At 36.0% G+C, this 23,207-nt stretch overlaps 1 pseudogene; it reads left to right on the top strand.

Annotated features, from left to right (window-relative positions):
• The first annotated feature begins 1,287 nt into the window (after positions 1 to 1,287).
• On the top strand, positions 1,288 to 3,108 carry LOC109676987 (heat shock cognate 71 kDa protein pseudogene; annotated as a pseudogene).
• The last annotated feature ends 20,099 nt before the right edge of the window (positions 3,109 to 23,207 follow it).

Here is a 23,207-nt window from a genome sequence, read left to right as displayed (position 1 = left end):
ATATGTTAGGGTTTTAAATCTTTAACTTGGGGAGAAAGCAGAAGCTCCTGAAAGTCTTTGATGAGGGTAAAATTCAGGGCTGCTACATATTGTACACATGATCACACCCATGACACAACAAAGGTGAGTGCTAGTTGGTGGAGACCTCCTACAGTTATACATTTATGATGATGATTTTCTGGTAGATGGTGACAATTTTTAGACTGATGGAAGTACATTTTCTTGAGGAAGGTCCTCTAAGATTCACAAAGACTATGCATTCTGGCTAGCAACAGGATCTGATTGCACCAGTTTGCATTTTAAAATACCCCTCTCTAGTGAACATTTAGAGAATGAATTAGAGAAAGGAGGGAATGAGTGTGAGGATACCCTTTAGGCAACTCTTGGTTTATTCATGTGAGAAATAAAAGTGGTTTGGAAGAGGATGATATCATGATGTGAAAGAAGAATGGATCTGAGACATATTTATTGAATAGAGTCAATGGACCTTGATGAATTGAATAGATGAATTGGAGCCTCTTAGGTTACTGGCCTTTAATTTACCAATTTCATTTGTGATTTTAATAAAAAGGAATCATTTAGCTCTCAGGCTTTTAGCTGTTCTTTCCAAATTTTTGGAAATTTTTCCAATGTCGAGTCTTTTTCAGCAAGAAAACTTTGTTATCCAAGGTTGAAATACATATTTTGGTATTCTGCTTCAACTAAATTTTGCCTTTTTTGCCTGCCAAAACAACTGAACACTGCTATCAAGTTGGAGTCCATTATAATCCTCAGTTCACGTTGGACTGTTCTATTATTTCTGCTGCTCCAGCTGCTGAATGACTGGGTTTTGATGATTACATCCTCCCCTTCCCTTATGCATCCCAGAAGCTTAAGCTCCTGATTTTCCATGGAAATTCATTAAGTTATTTCCCCTTAATTGTCATAAACTCTTCAATGCCTTATGAATTTTTCTTCTGTTCTCTAACTGGAATTTCATTGCCTTCTGACTTGTTAATGACTGAAAATATCATTAACCTGCTGCTGTTTTCTGGCTTTATCATTAATAACAATGCTGTACATTCTGTAATGTGACAACCACCCTTAGGACCCAGATAGATGTGTGATGCACACACACACACACACACACATACACAAGCTTCCAGGCTTTTCAATTGGAATCACTACTCTTTTCTTTTTTTTTTAGACCTTTGTAAAAAATTGTATATTATGGTCATTCAGTATGGTGGCAGATTTTGGATTTTTGTGGTTTCTTTGCCAGCAGAGTTGGGCCTACACACAAGCACTATGTCTAAAGTACCTGCAGTTAGTATTGACCTTGGCACCACCTACCCTTGTATGGGCATCTTTCAGCATGCAAAAGTGAAGATAATTGCCAATATCTAGGGAACCAAACCACACCATGCTATGTTGTCTTCGCCAACTCTGAATGATTGGTGATGCCACAAAGAATCAGGTTGTGATGAACTCCATCAACAGTTTTGAACCAAATGTCTGATTGGATATAGATTTGATGATCTTGTTGCCCAGTCAGATATGAAGCATTGGCCCTTTATGGTGGTGAATGATGCAGGCCAAGGTCCAAGAAAAATACAAAGGGGAGAAAAAAGTTTCTATCCAGAGGAGGTGTTCTCCATAATTTTGATAAAGATGAAGAAAATCACAGAAGCCTGTTTTGAGAAGACTACTACCCAGGCTATGGTCAGCTTATTTTAACTACTCCCAGTGTCAGGAAACCAAAGAAGTTGGAACCATTGCTGATGTCAAAGTGCTTAGAATTATCCACAAGCCAACTGCTGCTGCTATTGCTTATGGCTTGAACAAGAAAGTTGGAGCTGAAAAAAATGTGCCAATTTTTTGTTTAAGATGTGTCAATCCTCACTATTGAGAATGGGATCTTTGAGGTCAAATTGACAGCTGAAGACACTCACTTAGGTGGAGAAGACTTTGACAATTAAATGGTCAAGCATTTTATTGCGACTTCACATGCAAGCATAAGAAGGACATCAGTGAGAAAAAGAGAGCTGTCCTACATCTCCTTACTGCTTGTGAATGAACTAAGTGTATCCTCTCCTCCAGCTCCAGCCCAATATTAAGATTGGTTCTCTCTATGAAGGAATTGAGTTCTATACTTCCATATTCTGTTCTCAATTTGAAGAGCTGAATGCTGATCTGTTCTGTGGCACTCTGGACCCTGTCGAAAAAGCCCTTTGATATTATCCTGGTGTACAGTTCTACCTGTATTTCCAAGATTCAGAAGCATTTACAAGACTTCTTCGATGGAAAATAACTGAATAAGAGCATTAACCCTGATGTAGCAGCTGCTTATGGTGCAGTTATCCTGGCAGCCATTCTCTCTGGAGACAAGTCTGAAAATATTCAAGATTTGCTACTGTTGGATGTCACTCCTCTTTTCCTGGGTATTGAAAATGCTGGTGGAGTCATGACTGTCTTCATCAAGTGCTATACTACCACTCTTACCAAGCATACTTCTTGTACCCTGTGGTGTCACTTAGCCTCTAGTCCATTTTGCTGTAGTTATTTTGGAAATGGGATCTCATGAACTATTTACTAAGGCTGGCCTTGAACCATGATCTCCCAGTTTCAGCCTCCAAAGTGGCTAGGATTACAAGCATGAGCCACTTATGCCTGGTTTGATGTCACTTTTGATATTGATGCCAAAGCTATCCTCAATGTAGAAAAAAAGAGTACCAGAAAACAGAACAAGAGTAACACATGAGGGACAAGATTCATTTGAGCAAGGAGGATATTGAGGGTTTGATTCAAGAACCTCAGAAGTACAAAGCCGATAATGAGAAGCAGAGGGATAAGGAGTCATCCAAAAATCTGCTGGAGTCCTGTGCATTCTACATGACAACAATTACTGAAGATGAGAAACTTCAAGGCAAGATAAATGGTGAGGAAAAACAGAAGATTCTTGACAAGTATAATGAAATCATTCTATGATTAGGTAGGAATCAGACTGCAGAGAAGGAAGAATTTGAACATCATTGGAAAGAGCTGGATAAAGTCTGCAACTCCATCAGTACTGAGCTATAGCAGAGTACCTTATGCAGGAAGAATGCTTGGGGCTTCCTTGTGGGGTAGCTCCTCCTTATGGTAGTTCTTCTTCAGGGCCCATCACTAAGAAGTTGATTATGCTAATTCAAGCATAGATGTATAATTGTTCTGCACAGAAAAACATTGAAGATTTAGCAAATTCTATAGCAGTTTTAAAATTGAGCCGCTATAGTAAATTACTGGGCATTCTCAATACTTGAATATGAATTTGTGCACAGAGAAAGAAAATGACATTGTACTTTATTAACAATGTAAGTAGAAAATATAACATCTTAAATAAAAATATTCAAGGGCTGGGATGTAGCCCGGTGGTACAGCGCTTGTGTAGCACGCGTGAGGCCCTGGGTTCGATCCCAGCACCAAAAAAGAAAAGACAAAATAAAATAAAATAAAATAAAAATATTCAAAATTGGCAAAAATAATCTACACATTCTTCTGAGCTCTTTTATGGTGATCATATATGTCATATAACATGGTCACGTCTGATGACCAAATGATGATCTGACGCTGACTATTTTAGATTTAGTGTGCCTTTGCTTCATAAATATTATGATAGCAGAGACTATTGAAAAGACATTTAATAAGAAAATTAGAAAATAAAAAAACCAGTAGGATATCTGGTTAACACATGGTTAGAAGATTGTGTCTAAACAAATGAGTATACAAATAAATTACAGCATAACAGAATTTCATGTGGTCGAATTCTCTGTTAGAAAATACAACTTTAGGTGGTCACAGCTTTCTTGTTTTTCTTCTCTTTTTTACCTTGAAGTCTACCTTTGTACATTAAAGAACCTCAAATTGTTATGTAGGAAAAAATAGAAGAAAATAATGCAAAAGAGCAGTCCATTTATTTTATGGCATTCTCTAAAAAGAAATGTGGGCAGTGAGAGAGGAACTGTCTTCTATGACTTGGGAGTTATGTATAACCTTCTATTTTTTATTATTGTTGTGCTGGGGGTACATTGTGACATTTACAAAATTATTACAAGATATCATAGTTAAATTTACCCCCTCTATCATTCTCCTTTATTCCTCCTCCCTCTACTCTTGGAATAGGTTCAACAGGTCTCCTTTTTCCATTTACATATCTGGGTTCACAATATTGGCACAATATTCACCATCCTACACCCTTTACTTATATCCTCCCCCTTCCCACTGGTACCATATCTTCAAGCAGGATTAACCTATTTTGAATTGCTGTCTAATTTCTATTTATGTGAATTGATGAATCAATTGTATGTTAACTACACAAATGAGTAAATTTCCTAAAAAACTTATTAACTCTGTCTATCTTTTATGTAACATGTTGGATATTTGTATAGTGAGGACCTTTGCAATATTGGTTTGTAAGAAATACTTATCATAAGTTATCATATTGCAACACTGATAAAAACACACACCCAAAATACCTGGGTATGGTGGCTTAAACCTGTAATCCTAACTATTTGCCAGGTGATCAGGAAGATAATGGTTCCATGTCAGCCCAGGCAAAAAGGTTGGGAGCCTCATCTCAAGCAATAGCTGAGTGTGATGATGCACACCTATCATCCCAGGAACAAAGGGAAGCACAAATAGGAGAGCTGAGGTCCAGGCTGACCCAGGAATAAAGTGAGACCCTATCCCAAAAATAACCAACATAAAAAGGGCTGGTGGACTGGCTCAAGTACAGTGTCTGCCTAGCAAGTGGGAGGCCTTGAGTTCAACTTCCAGTTCCACCAAAAAAAAAAAAAATCACCAAAAATTTGGTATCAATTGCTCCTAGAGACAATAAGAGAAACCTAGGATCAGGGCTTGCAGGAGGAGTGTTAGGAAAGTGCGGTTTAGAACTCAATTGAGCAGGCAAGGGCAAGAAGGGGCAAAGCGAAGTTTTAGATAGAAGGACATAGTGAGGTAGTGAGAAAATACCTGCACCAGTAGCTAAATATTTTGGAAGTTCAAAGAGAAGAGACATATAATCAAGGGCCAAGTTTTAAAATCAGAATTCCTGATAAATATTTAAGAATCAATTTTTAAATATTCTTCAGGAAATTTTTTTTAGTACCTCTGATTGAAGGGGCAACAGTGAGTTTAAAGAGCATCCTGAAATGGTGTGCATACACATTACTTTTCCTGGAAAGAACTTAATGGATTTTATTATATTTTCAAAAGGGATTTAAAGATCTCAACAAAACTAAAACTACAATATTATGAAAGATCTCCAGAAACTAAAATATGTACATGGGTGGCTATTAATTCTAATATATGCAACAGAAGCACATGTAAGAATGGAAGATTTATAATCTCAAGTTGCTGAAGAACTCAGTGGAGGGAGAGTTAACTGCCACACAAAAGTATGCCACTGATTTTTTGACATATGATTAAAGGTATTTTCTGTTCACAGTTAATCTCCACTTCAGAACACTTTTGCATTTCATAGGGAATGATTAAGTTGAAGAAAATTACTTGAACATTAGAAGAGAGATTGGCTTCCATAAAAAATACTATGTGCTAAACAAATATTTCTACAAACATAGAAAACATTTCAGCCAGTTTAGGTAGAAATAAATACACAGACAAAACACCAGTGCTAGTAGCTGTAATTAGGTGATTAAATGAAATGTATTATACTAGGAGAATATTGCTAAATTCACAAATTCCCACTATAAGGAGACATTTCATCTCTATCTCTATTTTACAGGCTTAGTTCACACAATAGCACTAAAATGTTCATTTCTATTAAAATTTCAGTTAAAATTTCCTCCAAAGTAATGTATTCTAATGGAGGTTTTAGCAAGATTGACATATTTGACAGATAAATTAATTCTCAGGCTTAATTGTGTTAGAACATTATTTTTTTAACTGGGAAATTGGCCAATATATGTGCAAGTTGTTGCCAAGACAAGTATTAGATATTTTTAGTCACTTAAAATTGCTTCAAGTTATTAAAGTAGTCACCAATTTCAGAAACAAATTTAATTGATTACAATTAAATATTTATTGTGTGTTAATTAAATATTTATTATATGTTTAAAGAAAAAATAATAAAGGAGAAAATTATAGAGACATTTAATTGTCTCTGCTGAAGTATTAATTTACTATCAAAACTAGGAGCTGAGTATGCCAAGCTGAATATGTGTAAAGAGCATATATTTTTATTCTGGTGTTATTGGTTCAAAAGAGAGAATAGTTATCTCATGCTAAGATATAATACCCTACTACATCATTAGGAAATAAAGGAAAATTATAATAAATAGATTTTTATTTAAAAATGAGCAAAATTCTTTTATTATTTCATTGTGAAGTTTTATCACACTGAGATTTAAATAAAGGGAAAATTGAAAAAGAAATAAAGATAATTGATATAAATAGCACAGAAGACTAGGAAACAAGAAGACTGCTTTAGGCTACTAATTAAAAGAGACAAGATAATTTGCAGTGGGTGTGGATTCAAGAATAACGTGAAAAGAATACAATGAATTATTCTTGATGAAAATTAAGAGTGCTTTTAGTAGTAATTCTTGTATTAGAATGTAACTACGACTCTAATTAAAATAATACCCACAGTTGTCAAGTAGAAATATGCCTGTGAAATTAGCATATTAACAAGACTCATATTTTTTCCAAAATGCACTTGTACCATTATTCTAGAAACAGACTAACACATTTAATAGTATTTGGATACCATTAGAAACGGTACAAGTACTTCATTCCAAAAACTATTTAAAGTCTTTCCCAGGAGCATATAATTTCCATAACACTAGATAGAAAACTACTTATTCTTACTTATGCTTGTGACCTCAATTTTAAACACGTGAAATACACTATCCCTTGCAAGGTTGTTGTTAGTCTTTCCAATTTAAACCAGGAGGTTGCATGGTAGACTGCTAAATGAAGAATATGATTGGGGTTGGTGCTGTCAGATGTCAAAGTACATGCTTGCAGGAAGAAAAGAGCTAACATTTTGAAATGGCAGCTCTCAGTATACCTGTCATCTCCTCTAATGCATGACAAGACTACTGTCAGCTAGTTATTATTGTTATTACCAATTTATACTTAAGAAAGGAAGCTCCCAAAGATTGTGTAACATTCTAACTCACATATTTAGTTCAAGGTAATAACAGAATACAAACAACAAACTTGATGAACTAAAAAATAATCATAAGAATGTTTTGGTATATTCCCAGCTTTTAAATAATCTGTTTTAAGCAAAATATTAAATGGCTAAATATCTAACCTCATTAATTATTTAAAGATACAATATTGATTAATTTGAAAATAATTTGCTATTAATAAATTAAATATTTCTATTATAAACATTAAGAGATGGTTTTAAAAATGTTACATATGTTATAAAGAGAAATAGGGAAAATTCAGAAAGAGAGACGGGAAGAAAAGCAAAATATTAATGTGCATGGAAACTTTCAGTATTTTTGTGACATTCTTTTTAGTATTTTCACTCTTTTTATTCTCCTTTTACACATTTTGTGTTTTTATTTTAAATATTTTTGGTTATTATGTATAGTTAATAGTCATTCCTTTTTTTCTTTTCTTTTCAAAACTTGTCTATATATTTTGTCTTGTTTCCAAACGATTTTAAACCTGTCAAAAGCATATACTTACTTGGTTGTCATCATTAATTTAATACATATTTTGTTTAGCTATAAAACATATTTAATATTTAATGGGCTCCCAAGTTTTGCTATTATAAAGAATACCAAACTGAACATCCTGCATTACTTCTTTAGATAGATTTTCAAAAATTAACTACTGGATTAAGATGTAATCATAAATTTAGGTCTTTTGAGTGATTTAATCAAATTGCTTTTTAAAAAGTTTGGTCAGTTAATGGTAAATAGATATATATTAAGATGTTTATATTCCTGTAAGGCTGGAGAAGTATTATCACTAAAAATAGGATTTCATTTGCATTTCTTTGCCCACCAGAGTCAGTGAGCATTTATACCACATTTTTTCACATTAATGCAAGCAGGAGAGAATATTGGAACAAAACAGGAAACAACAGAGCTCAGGATTCTCGGTGATAAGGAAAATTTGAATGCATTAGTCAGTATGAGCACACTAATATTCCATCTTGGACAAGAGAAGGTATTTACTGAAATGCAGAAAAATTATACTTTTTGCACTTGTTCAAAATTTGTGCACTTGCCAATGAAGACAGAAACAGCCTGAGCTATTTATCATAAAACAATTTTTTTTTTCTAAGTCTCAATTTTGGCCAACTGCGGATAGAGAAAATGGGGAATAGGTGACTGATGTGTAATCCTTCAAGCAAGGAAGCTATTGATTCTTACTTCAGAGTGGGGATCCACTGAGCACACGATGCTCAATAAATATCAGGGATCAATGGAACTAACTAGAATAATGGTGGAAGACAAAGATCTAGAGCAGAACTTGGGCAAATAGATTAATTTTAAATAGCCTGTGCTAGCTAAGGAGACAATGGTGGTTAATACAACAGAACATAGTTTTACATAATTTTCAACCAGTACATATTCCTTAGAAAGAAAACATTCATCAAATTCAGGTACAGTTATGAAAAGATTCCTGAATGGGTAGATACCCATGACATTGGCTAGTAAGACTGGTTCCCACATCATGCATATCAGAATCCCAGAATAAGGACCATTCTTTCTTCTGTTTTTCTTTTTCTCCTTTCTAAAAGTTATGCTAAAATATACATAACATAAAATTTATCATTTTATCCATTTACAGAGGTACAGTTTATTATCATTGCCTATTGTTTTGTGAGTAGGTTAATCTGACATTACATTTTTTAGAAAAAGCACACATAAATTACTATGAAAATAGAGTAGAGCCATTATTTCTGCTTAGAAGATCAAATCAATGTACTGAGATTATGCAACACCTGAATTGGACCTTGTAGAGTGAGTAGGTGTTTTCTAGGTAAGCAACATAAGAAGAAATGACATTGCAAATAGACAAAAGCTTGTGACCTGAGGTGTAATGTTAAAAGTGTGCGCCCTACATTTCAGGAGCAGGGAGTCACTGGTCTAGGCAGAGCAGAGCTTAGACTGTTATTGAATCAATAAGGAAACAAGTACACCTTTTTTGAAGTACTAGCTTCTGATACAAAAGATGTGATCTATTTCTTAGTTCATCCTGTTAACATCTCCTGAACTCAGTACCCACACATACATTGCAAGAGCAATTGGACAAAATCAGTAGTTGTCAAATGCTTGTTTGTTCAGAGGCAGGCTGTTAAGTTTTTCAGCCTTGAGACCATACAGTCTTGATCTTTGTTGCAACTACTTAACTCTGCAGTATAGTGTGGAGGCAGTCACAATCTGTAAACAAATGGACAAAGCTGGTTTTCACCTGTAGGCAGCACTTTGCCAACACTTGGACCAGATAATCTCCAAGTATTCTTCCTATATTGATATTCTTACAATTCTAGCATTTGATTTCTATTTTCTAAATATTGTTGTTTCAAACAGGAAACAGGTTTAATCACAAAGAAGTACATTTTAAAATCTGAGTTGTTTTGTGTATGTATATGTGGTGCTGGGGATCAAACCTATAGCTCTGAATCTGCTAGGCAAGCACTATACCACTAAGCTACATTCCAGCCCTGTACTAAAGCATTTTTAAAACTACATTCTAGTTGCTCTTTCATTGCAAAGGGGTAGCTGAATATCAGTCTTTAGTTGCTGCAAATAATGATGTGGATATTCACCTTTCTACGTAGGAGGATTTGAATCCCATACTCTTATACAAGAAGGCAGAATAGTCAAAAGGTTGTAAAGCTAATACTCTTGTAGAGATCTATGACAATCTTCTTCTAGGAAAATATAGATCATGTAGAATGCAAATTTATAATAATTTACCCTTAACAATAGCTATAGGGTTTATCTTAATGGCAGATGTGTCCTCATTTATTTTAGCTTTGGATGGATCAATGTAAGAGAATGTAGCTCTCTATTTAGTGCCTATATTAAGCCAAATTTAAACATGTGTTTGAATAATGCATAACTAATGAGAATTATTAAGAAATTTAAGATTATTAATATTTCCAATCCAGTGGAAACTAAAGCCAGCCTAGAGGTGGAATAAAGACAATGAACCCAGTTTTTATCCTACATAATACTGTAGAGGCATAAATTTATTAAATAGTTTTGCTTTAATAACCTTGGTGTATCTTTCTATGGAGTGAACACTCACACTAAATAGCTATATGGAAGCAATTGGAGGAGGAGGGAAAGTTCATGACTGATGAAAAACTTTGAGTTATCTCTTATAGTATTAAAACAAGGAAAACTTCCTTTAAAATGTTTATTTAGAATTAGTTCTTAGGACCATGAATGTAGATTATCAACATGAGGACCTCTGTTTATTTAATAAAGTTCTTTTAAAGAAAAATATAATAATGTTTGTTTAGAAGCAAACAATAGAAATATATTCTTGTATTGTACATATATCTCTTCATCTAGTCTTTTGTAAGAATGAAAATTTGATACATGGAGACATAAGTTCAGGCTCAGAATTGAGAATAAGGATATCCAGTATAGAGAACAGTGGCTTACCTTTATTGCCATCAGAAATAGAACTGGAATTGGACACAGGTCTGCCAGCTAGAGTCTGCATCCACCTGTATCCCTTGCAGCTGGTAGAGACCATGCTCCAAAGTTCATGGCAATGAATGAATATCAGTGATGTACGTGGTGGCCACACTTCCTGACACAGGGGAACACTGACAACCAGAACAACCTTAGGGTCCTATGGTTAAGTGGGCAATGGTGCCTTGAGCAGCCAGGGTCTCTGGATGCCTTCATGGGGTTTTGCTGCTCCATCAGCCTAAACTGGTTAGAGCAGAGATCAGCAAACTTTCCTTGTTACAGTTTAGAGAGTAAATATTTCATCTTTCCTGGACCAGTCTCTGTTACAACTGCTCCTATATGCTATCACAGGGCAAAACAGCCATGTAAGGGCATTAATGTTGTTGTGCTCCAATAAAACTGTCTATGAACACTGAAATTTGAGTTTCATATAATTTGTATGTGTCACAAAGTAGTCTTCCATTTTTTGATTGTTAAAATTTGTAAAAATCTTTGTAGAGAAGTTCATACAAAAAAACAGGCATTGGGTCAGATTTGGCCCAAGGGCTGTATTTCCCCAAATTATGTGATAGACAGTTTTTTTTTTTTAAATCATTCTATTTTGAGTTCTCATTGTTACTAAACTGGCTTAGCCTTAGCTGTAGACTTTGTGCTACCATTGCCATTTGCATTACTTTTCATTGCTTGAGAACTTTTCCTTTCTACATTCATGTTAGGATACAGAGGGAAGGTGACTTACCCAATTTTCTTCCACTTTAATTCCCTCATCCACTCCTCTCCTTAATGATTTTGAGTACTTGCATGGATATGGACCTGCCAAGACAGGTATTTTAAGACAGGTATTTTTGGTTTTGTTTTGTTCTGATTTTTTTTTTGAAGTAATAAAGTTTGAACTCAGTGCCTTATTCTTGTTAGGCAAGGGCTCTACCAGTTGAGCCACCAGTCTTTATTTTATCTGAGAATGACTTTGAACTGCAATCATCCTCCATCTCACACCAACTGAGATTATAGGCATGAACCACAATTTCCAACCTGTTTTCCTTTCTGCAGTACTGAGGCTTGAACTCAGGATCTTCAAGTTGAGCCACTCCACCAGCCCTTTGTTTTGTGATGGGTTTTTTTGAGATAGGGTTTCACGAACTATTTGCCCAGGCTGGCTTTAAACCGTGAGCTTCCTGATCTCTGTCTCCTGAATAGCTAGGATTACAGGTGTGAGCTACCAGTGTCTGGCTCAGCTTGTGTTTTGAGAAAGGGTCCCCCTAACTTTTGCCCAGGCTGCTGTGATCCTCCAATCTTCTCCTCTTGAGTAGCTGGGATTACAGATGTGTACTACCATGGCTGGGTCCTGCTAAGACATTTTTAAGAGCACAATAGTTATTTCATTTCAATGAGTTCAAATATTTCTTCTTTAGAAGAAATATAAGGATTATTGATTTCTCACAAATTGTTAGTGAAATTTTTTAAAGTAAGTTAATACCCATTGTTGTGAACTAAATTATTGCCTTCAAATTCATATATTACACCCTTAACCCCAATGAAATAAATTTGAAGATAGGACATCTAAGGAGGCAAATATTGTTTTTTTTTTTTCTTTGTCAGAAATATGATCTGCAAATATTTTCTCTTGTCCCTTTCTTTTTTTTTTATTTTTCTTTTATTATTCATATGTGCATACAAAGATTGGTTCATTTCTCCCCCCTGCCCCCACCCCCTCCCTTACCACCCACTCCGCCCCCTCCCGCTCCCCCCCCTCAATACCCAGCAGAAACTATTTTGCCCTTATCTCTAATTTTGTTGTAGAGAGAGTATCAGCAATAATAGGAAGGAACAAAGGGTTTTGCTGGTTGAGATAAGGATAGCTATACAGGGCATTGACTCACATTGATTTCCTGTGCGTGGGTGTTACCTTCTAGGTTAATTCTTTTTGATCTAACCTTTTCTCTAGTACCTGTTCCCCTTTTCCTATTGGCCTCAGTTGCTTTAAGGTATCTGCTTTAGTTTCTCTGCATTAAGGGCAACAAATGCTAGCTAGTTTTTTAGGTGTCTTGCCTATCCTCACCCCTCCCTTGTGTGCTCTCGCTTTTATCATGTGCTCATAGTCCAATCCCCTTGTTGTGTTTGCCCTTGATCTAATGTCCACATATGAGGGAGAACATACGATTTTTGGTTTTTTGAGCCAGGTTAACCTCACTCAGAATGATGTTCTCCAATTCCATTCATTTACCAGCGAATGATAACATTTCGTTCTTCTTCATGGCTGCATAAAATTCCATTGTGTATAGATACCACATTTTCTTAATCCATTCGTCAGTGCTGGGGCATCTTGGCTGTTTCCATAACTTGGCTATTGTGAATAGTGCCGCAATAAACATGGATGTGCAGGTGCCTCTGGAGTAACAGTCTTTTGGGTATATCCCCAAGAGTGGTATTGCTGGATCAAATGGTAGATCGATGTCCAGCTTTTTAAGTAGCCTCCAAATTTTTTTCCAGAGTGGTTGTACTAGTCTACATTCCCACCAACAGTGTAAGAGGGTTCCTTTTTCCCCACATCCTCGCCAACACCTGTTGTTGGTGGTGTTGCTGATGATGGCTATTCTAACAGGGGTGAGGTGGAATCTTAGCGTGGTTTTAATTTGCATTTCCTTTATTGCTAGAGATGGTGAGCATTTTTTCATGTGTTTTCTGGCCATTTGAATTTCTTCTTTTGAGAAAGTTCTGTTTAGTTCACATGCCCATTTCTTTATTGGTTCATTAGTTTTGGGAGAATTTAGTTTTTTAAGTTCCCTGTATATTCTGGTTATCAGTCCTTTGTCTGATGTATAATTGGCAAATATTTTCTCCCACTCTGTGGGTGTTCTTTTCAGTTTAGAGACCATTTCTTTTGATGAACAGAAGCTTTTTAGTTTTATGAGGTCCCATTTATCTATGCTATCTCTTAGTTGCTGTGCTGCTGGGGTTTCATTGAGAAAGTTCTTACCTACACCTACTAACTCCAGAGTTAAGGAGGCAAATATTGTAAAAGGATGCCATAGTGGGAAGGCAGGGGAGAAATACCAGACCTTTCTTTGCACTCACAGAGAGATCAGAGATAGAAGGGAGCTATCTGCAAGCCAGAAAGAGAGTCCTCAGCAAGAACCAAATCTGCTGGCAACTAGAAACAAGACATCTGAGCCTCTACAACTGTGGGAAAGTAGGTATCTGTTGATTAAGTCACCAGTCGGTGCTATTTGGGGGGGAACCTGAACATATGCCCTATATATGGGTTGGGCAATAGCTTGCTAGTAAGCTACTTTTTCTTTAGTTTTTGCTCCATCCTTAAGCCCATTGATTGTTGATTGTTTCTTAAATATTCTTTCTTTAGATGAAAATAAAATTATATAAGAACACATATGTCATAGCTCAGCTTAGACTTATAAAACAGAGTTGGAAAAAGAACAAAGATGAAACAGCAATTTAAAAAGCCTGGTGTTTAATTGCAAGGACCAAGCACTTGGGAGAAGATGGAGTTTTCTGAACTCCAAGTTTCACTTCATATTTAAAGGGCCACATAGAAAGTCAAGTTCTTGTTCTATGTCAGAGAAAATGGAAGGATACAGAATTTCCATGACAGAGGAAAGAAGAGTTTGCCAGGATGGAAGAAGGAAGCTGGGAGATTAGTGAATGTAGGTCTAGATTGCTTGCATCTTGAAAAATCACCAGCATTTCACTCACTTGCCTTGGTTGAGGGTGGGGAGTGGGAAAGGAGGAAATCATGGAGATGGCAATATCAGGGAGTGTGCTGTGTGCACCCTGCCTTCCAGGGGACCCTGAACAGACACGGGCAGCTCTGTGATGAAAAGCATCTGCACAGTGATTCAGGCAGGGGAGAAGATGAAGCTCATCACTGCTTTGAGTCTTCAGGATCACAGAAGCAGCCTGCAGGTCCTTAGAGGATTTTTGAGAATTAAGAGATGATGTACATGCCAGGAGGTGCTTGCCTTTTGGGGAAAAATTGTCTGAGCTCCCAGCATCAGCCATGGTGTGAGGTAGATGGTGAGTGCTGTGATGACTCTTGTGATCAGCAGCACAGCAGTGGTCAAAGAGGAAGCTCTATCTCAAGCCAGCTCAGACCTCTACAGGAAAACCAGCAAAGACTGTGAGCAAGGTGTGCCTTCCCCAGTATATGGTCCTTTTATCAATCTTTAGACCTCAGACATATATGAGGAAAGAAGAGGAGGAAGTGTCTTAAAACAAGCGAGAACCAGTCCAGATATAAAGTTTAAATGTTTCATTGTTAAAATATTAAATTTGTTTAAATATTTACCCAAGAGAGTCTAACTTTAGGCCAGAAATGACTTCGTTACTAGAAACGGGTCTTTCCAACATGAGCAAAAGCTAAACTATGTGGAACCAGTGTAATTTGAGTTCAAGTATGGAAAAATTAAAATTTTATATCTGTATAACCAAGTTGTGATTATAACATTGACTCAGCTTCAGTTATTGGCTAATATCCATAGTAAAATAAATAAATAAATAAAGATCACTGCCAGTATCTATCCAAATTTCTTCATGAAACAGTCCTAATAAATTTGCAAACAGACACTATTGATAATAGGGATTCAGATACATTCCAAGTTTCTGAAATTCTTTCTGAATCATGAAAAGTGGTATCATGTTCAGTGAGTTTGCTGTGTTAAGTGAATATTTCTATTCTATAATCATTGGAAATTGGTAATTCACATATTTTGTTAAGCAGAACATTTTTTTAAATGTAATATATTTCTCAGGAACTCTAATAGTAGTGATTTATTTTAGGGAAGATTGTTACTATTTTTAATACTATAATGATTCATGACAGAGCTCCAATGACCACTCAAAATTCAAAGATGACTACTTGTTCTTTCCAATAGTCTAGAACATCCTTATTTGCTATTTTTGCTCCTATAATATATTTCTCCATCTATTTCAGCCTCTCTCTCCTTTGTCATTCTTCCATCTATCTCAAACACACCTTCTCTCTCAATAATGCCTAATATAAAGTTGACCCTTGGTCTATACAGGTATGTGGTTCCAGGGAGATGGCTGTTGAAGAAGAACTGCATACTAAGGTTGCACAGAGTTCAGTGCCATATGGCAGATGCTTGACTCATTTTTCACATAATGCCATCCAACTTCCCCTAAAGACATACTGCCTTCCAACAAATTAAAACTTCACTTGATCACTACAATTGAACACATTCACTTTTACTTTGCTTTTGGGGCACCATTTGCTTTTGGGAGGAAGATTTTCACATAATTAAGGGCAGGGAAACATTAAGATCATATAATGATTTAAACACAACTGATGATAATGCAGGACTGACTAAGAGCTTCTCAGCTGAGCTGCAAAATACATATGTAGGAATTAAAAGTTTTTTGTTTCTGAAATTTCTTTTGATTTATTTACTCATTATTTTTGACTATGCTTGGTCAAGATTGCATGTAATAAATCTGCTAATAAGGTTGGCAGACTGCATTTTTATGAATATTGTCTGTGATAACCCATAACTCCCTTTTGGACCTCTCTTTAGGCTTGTCCTATCCTGTTTACACTATATTTATTATGATATTTTCTTATCTGCACCCCATATGCTAAGTTCCTTGTAATAATGACTTTTTTCTTTTTTAATCTCTGTCTCATCATATTATTCTACTGAGCATAATTTGTCCTTAACCAATACATTTTGAAAAAATAATGGAACAATGAAGCTTAAGTTGCTAAGGTGCTTTCAATTTAAAAATGCGTTTGCTCTGTGAAAGAGTGCTTTGGGAAAAGAAAAGACATGCATGAATTTGCAAGTGATTAATCACATGTCACTCTTTGCTTTCAAATTTCTTCCTAGGTAGGGGAAAAAAGGATGAAGTACAGAAGTCTGAGGACTTGATAGGGCTGTCCAAGGACATAAAAATTTGAGAGGAGAGATTGAGAGAGAGAGAAAGAGAGAGAGAGAGAGAGAAGGCTTCAACCGATATAATGGCTGAATCCAGACAAAGAGGAATTTCTTCTGATGGTAACTTGTGAGAACACCCTGGTGAGAAGGTTTGTGGGGACTTGTGGTGGGAGAATGGAGAAAGATAGAATTTAGATTATGGAAAAAAATCTGAAGGCTACAACCATCTTAAAATGGCAGGAGAAAAAAATGATACATATCTTAAAGACACAGTATGGAAATACAGTACGTGTATTAACACATACTATATTATGTGTTCTGTTACAGTAAATTAGTAACAGAAATTATATAGTAAGCAAGAAGGGTGTAAAGAGAGTGGAAATAGTTTTGATTTTTAAATATTTGCTACATTCATCTGAAAGTCAGAAGCAAAGCAGATTGTTGTGCTAAGTTCTGTACATATAGACTAGTTGTCAAGTTTTATATATGCTTATAATGGCTTCTCATTTCCTCATCTATGGAAAAGCTAACCAATGAGTGAGTTGATATAATAAAGTAATACTATTTAGATATTTCCCATGTCTTGGGAAGTCACCCAAAATCCCAAGCCAAAAGGATTAACTGTGAACATAAATCAGGCCACTCAGAAATCCCAATGATTACCAATACTCCTGTGTTAATCAGCTTTCCATTAATGTGAGAAATGCCCACAAAAATCAACTTAAAAAAGAAAAGAATGTCCAGGCATGAGGGCTCATACCTGTAATCCCAGGACTCAGGAGGCAGAAATTAGAAGGATTATAGTTTGAGGCCATTCTGAGTAAAAAGTTGGCAATATCCCATGTCCATCAACAAGCTGGTGTGATGTATACCTGAAATTCCAGCTAAAGAAGGCATAGGTAGGAGGACTGCAGTCTTAGGCTAGACCTGGGCAAAAACGTGAGATCTTATCCAAAAAATAACGGCAAGATGATGGGGTCATGGCTCAAAGGGTAGAGATTCTACCTAGCAGGCATAAGGCCCTGACTTCAAACCCAGTACCTCCAAAAAAAAAAAGGTGGAAAGATTTGTTTTGGTTTATGTTTTTGAGGTTTCTGTCCATGATTACTTGGCCCTGTTGCCTTTGGGCCTGTGGTGACACAGTATATGGCAGGAGCTTATAGTAGAGCACAGTTGTTCACCTCACGGTGGCAAAGAAACAGAGAGAAAGTGGCCAGAGTTCCAAAGTCCCCCTCAAGGGCACACCACTACTGACCAAATTTTTGCACTTGACATCATCTCCTGAAGACTCCACCACCTTCTAGTAGTCCCACAGGTTGGCAACCAATCCTTCAACACATGAGCCTTTGGGAGATGCTTCAGATACAAACTATAGTAACCATTACAAAAATCCACTTAAACCAGAGAAAGAACAGGCTCTTGGGGAATTCTTATATGTAGAGTAACTGAGTAGAATAGAATTGAGCCCCTGTAAAGGTGTTTTTGTGTGGGAACAACAAGGTCATTGAGCACGCAGCAGTCCAGGAAACACCATTAACACAAGACCCCTCCCTTTGGATTTGAATCTTCATGCCCTGCACTCTTTGGACCTCGTTTTATCCTGGAGAAGTGAAGATTGCCCTAGGTTTCTCCAGCAGGCTTTTCCTGGTTATCTCATATTTATTTTAAGAGTAAGATAGATAATGTTGGCAAATGTATTTTGCAAATTACAAGTTAAAATTTAAAAGGCAAGGTTGTACTGTTTAAAAATGAACTTTGAGGCTAGGCAAGCCTCTACCATTTGAGTGATGTCTCAGCTCCCACCTTATGAGTTCTTTGATGTCCAATCTGGGACAGCTACCATAGACAATTCCATTTCCACATGAGCTGTTGATAATCTCTTTCAATTTCTCATCTAAAGGTCCCTTGTGAATAAAAGGAATACAAATAGGTAAAGAAACTGTCAAAATATCCCTATTTGCAGACGACATGATCCTATACCTTAAAGACCCAAAAAACTCTACTCAGAAGCTTCTAGACATCATCAATAGCTATAGCAAGGTAGCAGGATATAAAATCAACATAGAAAATTCATTAGCATTTGTATACACTAACAATGATCAAACTGAAAAAGAATGTATGAAAACAATTCCATTTACAATAGCCTCAAAAAAAATCAAATACATAGGTGTAAACCTAACAAAAGATGTGAAAGACCTCTACAAGGAAAACTATACACTTCTGAAGAAAGAGATTGAGGAAGACTATAGAAAGTGGAGAGATCTCCCATGCTCATGGATTGGTAGAATCAACATAGTAAAAATGTCTATACTCCCAAAAGTAATCTACATGTTTAATGCAATTCCCATCAAAATTCCAATGACATTCATTAAAGAGATTGAAAAATCTACTGTGAAATTTATATGGAAACACAAGAGGCCACGAATAGCCAAGGCAATACTCAGTCAAAAGAACAATGCAGGAGGTATCACAATACCTGACTTCAAACTGTATTACAAAGCAATAACAATAAAAACAGCATGGTACTGGCACAAAAACAGACATGAAGACCAGTGGAACAGAATAGAGGATCCAGATATGAAGCCACACAACTATGAGCAACTTATCTTTGACAAAGGAGCTAAAAATATACGATGGAGAAATAGCAGCCTCTTCAACAAAAACTGCTGGGAAAACTGGTTAGCAGTCTGCAAAAAACTGAAACTAGATCCATGTAGAGGAGACCTTCTTGGGTGAGAGCTTTCCAGAAGGACTCAAGTTTAGCTACACAGTGTTTGACTCTCAGGAAGTTTTGTCAGCTTTTGCTACTAATCCTGCCTTCTCCTCCTACCTGTTGTTGAGACTCACATCACTAATTATGGCTTCATATAAGCCCTGAAATTCTTTAGAATGCAGGTGTTCTTTCTCTCTCTCTCTCTCTCTCTCTCTCTCTCTCTCTCTCTCTCTCTCTCTCTCTCTCTCCCTCTCTTTCATTTCTCAGGTGCTGGGGATTTAATCCAGGTCTTACATATGCTAGGCACACTGAACCACATCCCCAGTCCTCTAGAGCTCTCTTCTTATGAGTATATCCAGTGAGTCCACATGTTTCTGCATTTTAGCTCCCAAATCAAAAGTCAGTTTCAATTATGTGTTAACCCAGAGGACCCCAGACTCCATCAGAAGCATAAATTTGGCTTGAATTTGTTAGGGAGTAGGAAGAAGTAATTGAAGCACTTTTACTCTTGTGAATTCCATTCAAGGAAATCTCTCTTTCAATTAATTTCTCTTCAGAATTATTTTTAAGCCCTCTCTTTTATGGCCTGGATGTAGGTGATTCAGATTGATAAAGACTCAATAAAAGCCAACATCTTATTGAGTCTTACTTGGAGCATGTGGTCCTTTTCCATGTAGTCATCAACTGAGAGAAGCTTAGTCAAAATATTGAGACAAAAAGAAAAGGATCCAATTTACATTCTTTTATATATGCTTCCATGGCATTCTGGTCTTATTGCTCATAGTCACTATCAAAGCTATAATTTTACAGTTTTTGGCAGTCATTTTGGCCAACACTCTCTTAAAGAGTGTGGACCAAATCTGTTTTGTTTATGATTATATTCCTAAAGTCTTACACAATGTCTAGCATGAGGTATTTTTGAATTAATAATTGGATGAACTAATGACTAATTAGATATCTAGGTGACACTGATTGTTTTACTACTCCTTTCTTTTATAGACAAAATTCCTGTGTACTGCATACAAAACAAGGTTGACTTTTGATGAACTAAAGTGCAAACATCTTATGGCCTGTCAATTTTATTATAATTTTAGTAATCATTTTTGAGAAATATATCAAACATACATTTATCCACTAGGCAGAGTTAATGATTTCTTACTACTCAGGCACCAAGATGATGGAGAATGAAAAATCACAGCACTTAATTTATTTCAAGCATTTAAAGGCATGGATGAAATGGAAAAATAAATAATCAATTATAATAAAATGTGATCTATTTGTGAGGTGACTTTTTGGATGCCTGTGATGTTTCAGGCTCTTTGCCAATATAATTTCTTGTTTGGATTCTCACAACTGTTCTGAGTTATTCCTGATTATCCACCCCTCCCCCTTTTTCACAATGAGGAAACTGATACTCAGTGAATTTAAATCTTTGAAAAGTTAACACATAGTTCAGGCTTCAGTTTATATCATTTTAGAGCAAACTCTCTTTTCTCTATAACTTATTTCTCAGAACCAGAACTCTATCTCTCTCTGTGTAGACAGCAGCCCAAACTGATTAAGGTGCATTTGTGAGAACAGTGATATTAACAACAGCAACTCTATTATTTATTTACCATATCTGTTGTATCAGCCATTGTTAACTCTTTTTTCATGAAACTAATTTTGTCCTAAAATAATGAAGATACTGCATTATCATTCTTTTTTTGCATAATGGGGTAGTAAGGTTTAAGTGCCTTGCACAAAACCATACAAGCAGTAAGAAGCAGAGTTAGAATTTGAGATCAGTTATGATGATTATAAATCTATGCTCTTAAAAATTTTTAAATGACTTAATTTTCTTTTTTTTGCATTAACATGGGCCAGATGACTATATCCTGACTGATGACAAGCAGACAATAGCCTTCAGGAACTTCAAACCATACTGCATTTCAAAGCTAAAATTTGAAAACCTATTTCCCCTTGGCTCCATATGGACTCCTGGGCCTTCAGCATCACTAAAGATATGTTTTGTATCTTACACTCTGTCAGGATGATTCAGACAATATTTACCACTAATCAACTGGTGTGGAGAAATCCAAGTGCTCCCTCTGGGAAACTGTGGTTAGTATGAATATTATCAGCAAGGACCTCAAAGGCCTCTTGTGCTCCTGTTTCTTCAACCAAAACTCATTCATCCATGGACCAATCTGCTCCTAAATTTGTAAACAGCTGTCCAGTAATAAACTCACCGAAATGAATAATATTTCTAAGCAATTGCAAGCAGTTTCACAAATGCTTTTATTGTCATCTTCCCCATCTCAGTGGTACTCACAAGCTATTAAGGCAACGAAAAGGGAGAATAACACGTTTTACAGATGTAAACGTGGTGACTTACAATTCAAGGTTCTAATCACCTTTTGGGCTCTTATAACATCTATTTGTCTTTCTAATTTAGATTGTGTGTCTCTTGAGCCCTAATCACATATTCTTCATGCCTGGTACAGTGCCAGCTCTGTCGGTGCTAACCAAATGATTAATCTTCATAATGATAGCTTGCAGAGGTAGACTCACAATTATTGAAGGGCACCTTGACATCCCAGCAAAGTTTATTTTGAAAAAATATGTGTGTATGGCAGATGACAATGGTTGAGGAAGGCAGACTATCTTACTAGTTAGATTCTTAGTTTTTGGTCTAGAAAGAAAAGCTTCTGTTAAAGTTTAACAATTATTTATGTTTCTATGCTCCATGTACTTTCCTTTCAGGGATGTAATATAATTTGAAATGTTATTAGATTCCAATGTACAATATTTGGTGTATCTTTCTGTTTCATACCATTTTTTGTAAATTAGATAATGAAAAACGAAATTCTTTCTTATAAAATAGTGCCACTGGCCTAGTAGTCAGAATAATAGAATTCCAGCTCAGTTCTTTGTCCTTATCTACTAATAGCACATTCAGACAGTATTTATATATTTTAGAGATTGTGGTAGAAGAAAGAGGGACTTTGTATTCATGTCTGGCCACCACAAAGTAAAGATCCATAGAGTACACCTGTCTAATAAGCTTATAACATGTACACATAAATAAACTGTACAAAGGGTAGGGGGGAATATTTAAGCTCTCCAAGCCCAATTTTATTGCTTATGTAATAAAGATACTAAAAATAACTTCTGGGACTTTTGACAATTAATGTATTACCTGACATAGACCAAGTGCCCAATAAAAGTTAATTTCCTCTTTTTGCCATTCCCTCTGTCTTTGTACTTTTCATTCTAATAGTCTCATGTAGTCTGTACATATTTCTATAGTATTTAAAACAAACCTTCACAGACCAGATTTCATCAAAATTTCTATTGTTATAAATTTAGAAGTGGTGGGGTTAAAGTGATCATATGTCTAGACAATCCTTTATTATTAGCAGTAGGCTAATAGCCTATTGCTCTACTGGAAGTCACATTTAAATGAAGATAATAAACACCCATGCTGAAATGCAACAATGGCACCAGAAGTAGATGCAACAGGAGGAAAAGGGGTAATATTATAGAAGGTCATAAGGAAAGCAGCTTGTATATTGTTTTTTCAAAATTTCCTCACATAACAGGGTACTGTTTCAGGGCAGTGGGTGAATTCGATTCCATTCAGCTCACACCTAAGTGTGCCTACTGTGCATGGTGCATGGAATTAGTGTTGCATACCCAGGATTAATTTAGTCTGAATAACACCAAAGGTAGTGAATTAAGAGGAGATTTCTAGGGCATAGGATAGAAAACACAGGAATAACCTTATTTATTCAAGGCCTACATGAGGTGTGTAGAATCTGAAAATTGTGGCAGCAGTGGTCACACATACAGAATATGGGTGAGTAGAAATTAAATTTCACTAATTTGTAGCGTTTTCCAGTCCAACCTTGATACAGATCTATGATAAGCGTACGAAATATGCAG

The sequence above is a fragment of the Castor canadensis genome, chromosome 14 (assembly GCF_047511655.1).
Source record: "Castor canadensis chromosome 14, mCasCan1.hap1v2, whole genome shotgun sequence".
Classification (NCBI taxonomy): domain Eukaryota; kingdom Metazoa; phylum Chordata; class Mammalia; order Rodentia; family Castoridae; genus Castor; species Castor canadensis.
Note: the sequence above shows the minus strand (reverse complement) of the source record. Positions and strands in the feature narration are given on the sequence as shown.